The sequence below is a fragment of the Oncorhynchus tshawytscha genome, linkage group LG22 (assembly GCF_018296145.1).
Source record: "Oncorhynchus tshawytscha isolate Ot180627B linkage group LG22, Otsh_v2.0, whole genome shotgun sequence".
NCBI classification, from domain to species: Eukaryota; Metazoa; Chordata; class Actinopteri; order Salmoniformes; family Salmonidae; genus Oncorhynchus; species Oncorhynchus tshawytscha.
The window spans coordinates 42,170,958-42,177,098 of NC_056450.1; positions in this window are offsets into that span (position 1 = coordinate 42,170,958).

The following is a 6,141-nucleotide window of genomic DNA, read 5'->3' on the forward strand; positions in this document are numbered from 1 at the left end:
GTCAACCTGTGATCACTGTGTTCCCTGGGGAGGAGTCAACCTGTGATCACTGTGTTCCCTGGGGGGAGGAGTCAACCTGTGATCACTCTGTGTGTTCCCTGGGGGGAGGAGTCAACCTGTGATCACTGTGTTCCCTGGGGGGAGGAGGTCTTTCAAGCTGCATAACCAATAGTAGGAGGACACCCCTTCAAACCAGTAGATTCAGCTATTTTAGCCTCATCCAGCCGACAGGTGGATAAAGTCGAGCACACAGCCATGCAATCTCCGTAGACAAACTGGGGGGCTTTTTGTCACGGTTCAGGCCCTTTAGTTCCACTGAAGGGAAATCTCAACGCTACAGCATACAGCACTACAGCACACAACGCTACAGCATACAACGCTACAGCATACAACGCTACAGCACACAACGCTACAGCATACAACGCTACAGCATACAACGCTACAGCACACAACGCTACAGCATACAACGCTACAGCACACAACGCTACAGCATACAACACTACAGCACACAACACTACAGCACACAACGCTACAGCACACAACGCTACAGCATACAACGCTACAGCACACAACGCTACAGCACACAACGCTACAGCACACAACGCTACAGCACACAACGCTACAGTATACAACACTACAGCATACAACACTACAGTATACAACACTACAGCATACAACACTACAGTATACAACACTACAGTATACAACACTACAGTATACAACACTACAGCATACAACACTACAGCATACAACACTACAGTATACAACACTACAGCATACAGTATACAACACTACAGTATACAACACTACAGCACACAGTATACAACACTACAGTATACAACACTACAGTATACAACACTACAGCATACAACACTACAGTATACAACACTACAGTATACAACACTACAGTATACAACACTACAGTATACAACACTACAGCACACAACACTACAGCATACAACACTACAGTATACAACACTACAGTATACAACACTACAGTATACAACACTACAGTATACAACACTACAGTATACAACACTACAGTATACAACACTACAGTATACAACACTACAGTATACAACACTACAGTATACAACACTACAGTATACAACACTACAGGTCCCTGCAGCAATGTTCCTACATCTAGTGGAAAGCCTTCCCAGAAGAGTGGAGACTGTTATAGCAGCAATGTTCCAACATCTAGTGGAAATCCTTCCCAGAAGAGTGGAGGCTGTTATAGCAGCAATGTTCCAACATCTAGTGGAAATCCTTCCCAGAAGAGTGGAGGCTGTTATAGCAGCAATGTTCCAACATCTAGTAGAAAGCCTTCCCAGAAGAGTGGAGGCTGTTATAGCAGCAATGTTCCAACATCTAGTAGAAAGCCTTCCCAGAAGAGTGGAGGCTGTTATAGCAGCAATGTTCCAACCTCTAGTGGAAAGCCTTCCCAGAAGAGTGGAGGCTGTTATAGCAGCAAACGGGGGACCAACTCCATATTAATACCCATGATTTTGAAATGAGATGTTGGATGAGCAGGTGTCCACATACTGTGTAGTGTATCTGGGGCCTATAGACAAGGACTCTGTTTATTGCCGTAATTCAAACCACATAAGAAAAACCACATAAGTAAGTGGATAAGAAAACGCTGAGTGGGAAAAGTTTAGATTTGAGTAGAAATCTGTGGCAGTGTTGATGATGCTGATGTCACAGTGATGTCACAGTGATTATCGTCTCAACTGAAGTTGAATAAGAATAGTAGAGACAGTGCACATCTCTGTGTGTCTCTCTCTCCATCCTCCCCTCTCTCTCTCTCCATCGTCTCACCATCCTCCCCTCTCTCTCCATCTTCCATCCTCTCCTCTCTCTCTCTCCATCGTCCCCTCTCTCTCTCTCTCGCTCACTCTCCCCATCCTCCATCCTCTCTCCATCCCCCCTCTCTCTCCATCCTCCCCCTCTCTCTCTCTCCATCCCCCCCTCTCTCTCTCTCCATCCTCCATCCTCTCTCCATCCTCCCCTCTCTCTCTCCATCCTCCATCCTCCCCTCATCCTCCCCTCTTTTCTCCATCCCTCTCTCTCTCCATCCTCCCTCTCTCTCCATCCTCCACTCCCGATCCATCCTTCACTCCCTCTCTCCATCCTCCCTCCCTCTCTCCATCCTCTGCTCTCTCTCTCCACCCTCCATCCTCCCCTCATCCTCCCCTCTCTCTCTCCATCCTCCACTCCCTCTCTCCATCCTCCCCTCTCTCTCTCCATCCTCCATCCTCTCTCCATCCTCCCCTTCCTCTCTTCCATCCTCCCTCTCTCTCTCTCCATCCTCTCTCCATCCTCCTCTCTCTCCACCCTCCCCTCTCTCTCCATCCTCCCCTCTCTCTCCATCATCCTCTCTCTCCATCCTCTCCTCTCTTCATCCTCCCCTCTCTTCATCCTCCCCTCTCTTTCGCCATCCTTCTCTATCCATCCTCCCCTCCCTCTCTCCATCCTCCCCTCCCTCTCTCCATCCTCCTCTCTCTATCATCCTCTCTCTCTATCCTCTCTCTCTCTATCCTCCCCCTCTCTCTATCCTCCCCTCTCTCTCTATCCTCTCCCTCTCTCTCCATACTCCCCATACTCCATCCTCTCTCCATCCCCCCCCTCTCTCCATCCTCCATCCTCTCTCCATCCTCCCCTCTCTCTCTCCATCCTCTCTCCATCCTCCCCTCATCCTCCCCCTTTTCTCCATCCCTCTCTCTCTCTCCATCCTCCACTCCCTCTCTCCATCCTCCACTCCCTCTCTCCATCCTCCACTCCCTCTCCATCCTCTCTCTCTCCAACCTCCCGTCTCTCTCTCCATCCTCCCGTCTCTCTCTCCATCCTCTATCCATCCTCCCCCTCTCTCTCCATCCTCCCCCCTCTCTCTCTCCATCCTCCCCTCCCTCTCTCCATCCTTCCCTCTCTCTCTCCATCCTTCCCTCTCTCTCTCCATCCTCCTCTCTCTATCTATCCTCCCTCTCTCTCTCCATACTCCATCCTCCCTATCTCTCCATCCCCCTCTCTCTCTCCATCCTTCCCTCTCTCTCCATCCTCCCCTCCCTCCCTCTCTCCATCCTCCCTCCCTCTCTCCATCCTCCACTCTCCATCCTCCCCCTCTCTCTCTCCATCATCTCTTCATCCCCCTCTCTCTCCATCCTCCCCTCTCTCTCCATCCTCTCTCCATCCCCACCTCTCTCTCTCTCCATCCTCCCCCTCTCTCTCCATCTCTCTCCATCTCTCTCTCTCCATCATCCCCTCTCCATCCTCCCCTCTCTTTCGCCATCCTTCTCTCTCCATCCTCCCCACTCTCTCTATCCCCCTCTCTCCATCCTCCCCCTCGCTCTCTATCCTCCTCCCCTCGCTCTCTATCCTCCTCCCCCTCGCTCTCTATCCTCCCCCTCGCTCTCTACCCTCCCCCTCCTCTCTACCCTCCCCCTATCTTTCCTCCCCAACTCTTCCACCCCCTCTCTCCATCAATATCCCTTCTCCCCCATTCTCCATCCCTCCCCTCATCCCTCTCTCCTCTCATTCCCAACTCATTCTCCTAACCAGTATAGTCTGGTAGTTTTTGGTTCCTGCGTTCAGTCTAAATGCAGGGGAGAGACTCAAACCAGATATTTATCTCTCTACTTGCAGATGTGAGAAAAAAAAGAACATTGAAATAGGAGGCACTCCTCTTATTACTGCTGGGTAGCTTGAGGCAGCAGCCCTCTTTTTACTGCTGGGTAGCTTGAGGCAGCAGCCCTCTTATTACTGCTGGGTAGCTTGAGGCAGCAGCCCTCTTATTACTGCTGGGTAGCTTGAGGCAGCAGCCCTCTTTTTACTGCTGGGTAGCTTGAGGCAGCAGCCCTCTTATTACTGCTGGGTAGCTTGAGGCAGCAGCCCTCTTATTACTGCTGGGTAGCTTGAGGCAGCAGCCCTCTTATTACTGCTGGGTAGCTTGAGGCAGCAGCCCTCTTATTACTGCTGGGTAGCCTGAGGCAGCAACTCTCTTTTTACTGCTGGGTAGCTTGAGGCAGCAGCCCTCTTATTACTGCTGGGTAGCTTGAGGCAGCAGCTCTCTTATTACTGCTGGGTAGCTTGAGGCAGCAGCCCTCTTATTACCGCTGGGTAGCTTGAGGCAGCAGCCCTCTTATTACTGCTGGGTAGCTTGAGGCAGCAGCTCTCTTATTACTGCTGGGTAGCTTGAGGCAGCAGCTCTCTTATTACTGCTGGGTAGCTTGAGGCAGCAGCCCTCTTATTACTTATTATTACTGCTGGGTAGCTTGAAGCAGCAGCCCTCTTATTACTGCTGGGTAGCTTGAGGCAGCAGCCCTCTTATTACTGCTGGGTAGCTTGAGGCAGCAACCCTCTTATTACTGCTGGGTAGCTTGAGGCAGCAGCCCTCTTATTACTGCTGGGTAGCTTGAGGCAGCAGCCCTCTTATTACTGCTGGGTAGCTTGAGGCAGCAGCCCTCTTATTTCTGCTGGGTAGCTTGAGGCAGCAGCCCTCTTATTACTGCTGGGTAGCTTGAGGCAGCATCCCTCTTATTACTTCTGGGTAGTTTGAGGCAGCAGCCCTCTTATTACTGCTGGGTAGCTTGAGGCAGCAGCTCTCTTATTACTGCTGGGTAGCTTGAGGCAGCAGCCCTCTTATTACTTATTATTACTGCTGGGTAACTTGAAGCAGCAGCCCTCTTATTACTGCTGGGTAGCTTGAGGCAGCAGCCCTCTTATTACTGCTGGGTAGCTTGAGGCAGCAACCCTCTTATTACTGCTGGGTAGCTTGAGGCAGCAGCCCTCTTATTACTGCTGGGTAGCTTGAGGCAGCAGCCCTCTTATTACTGCTGGGTAGTTTGAGGCAGCAGCCCTCTTATTACTGCTGGGTAGTTTGAGGCAGCAGCCCTCTTATTACTGCTGGGTAGCTTGAGGCAGCAGCCCTCTTATTACTGCTCGGTAGCTTGAGGCAGCAGCTCTCTTATTACTGCTGGGTAGCTTGAGGCAGCACCCTTCTTATTACTGCTGGGTAGCTTGAGGCAGCAGCTCTCTTATTACTGCTTTGTAACGTTCGTGTGGGACAGGTGGACAATAGGGATACACTATATATCTGTGAACACATCGGAATCGGACGATATTAGATAAAAATGCGGTATCGGCCAGATTTAACGGCGATGTCAAAGCTACCGTGCTATAACTATGTAACGTAGGTACATGACATAATGACACCGCGTAAAATTGTGCTCAACACGTGCAACACAGCATTCCTAACCTAGCCCACAATGTCTGCTGTGTGGATCGAGCAGTCAACAATTCCAGCAGTCATTTGAAATAGTAAGAACATTTCAGCGAGACAACTCAAAGGCGAAATCCATTAAAGCTAAGATAATGGAATTCATTCCTCTTGACAATCAACTGTTCTCTGTCGTGGATGATGTTGGTTTTCGCCGACTGGTCAAGCACCGGTACACACTACTGTCTTGACGTTGGCCTGGGGGATAGGTTTATGACAGTCATAAATACCTCTTCACCCCCTTTTCCTCTCTCTACCCTACTGATGTGAATTTTGAAAACCCCTTGGTTAACATAGAGATTCTGGGAACATCAGAAGGTGGGGGGAAATGAACTATATTCTGGTAATCCGACCAATTGAACATATGCGGTGGTACTTAAAGAATATGATGTCAGTTCGGTTGTCATCTGAGACATTCTCATCGATGATAGGAGGACATAAACTCTACAGTGGAAAGTCTACACATCAGAGTTATCGGATTCACATGGAGTTGTTGTTCAATTTAAATGTTTGAATATAAAATTATTGGTGAAAAGATTAAATGTAATTTTAGCTTCCAAATGAGAGATTTGGGTTTTCATAAGGTTAGGGCTCTGCTCAATCAGTGGCCCGCCCCTGTGAAGAGACATGGGCTGTAGACTGTGAAACAAGCCCTTCTTCCTCCACTATATAAGCCCTTGACGACAATATAACCTCTTGTTCCAAGTACGTGAGGTCTGCAGCCTCTGCATTAAAAGGACTAACATGTCAACTACAGAACTAAGCCAACATCAGCGTGAGCTTTGGTTGCGAATGGTATGAACTTTGACCTCTTATTCACTACAGAAGTGATACCTCCTAGCTGTTGAGTTAGCATTAAGGCAAAG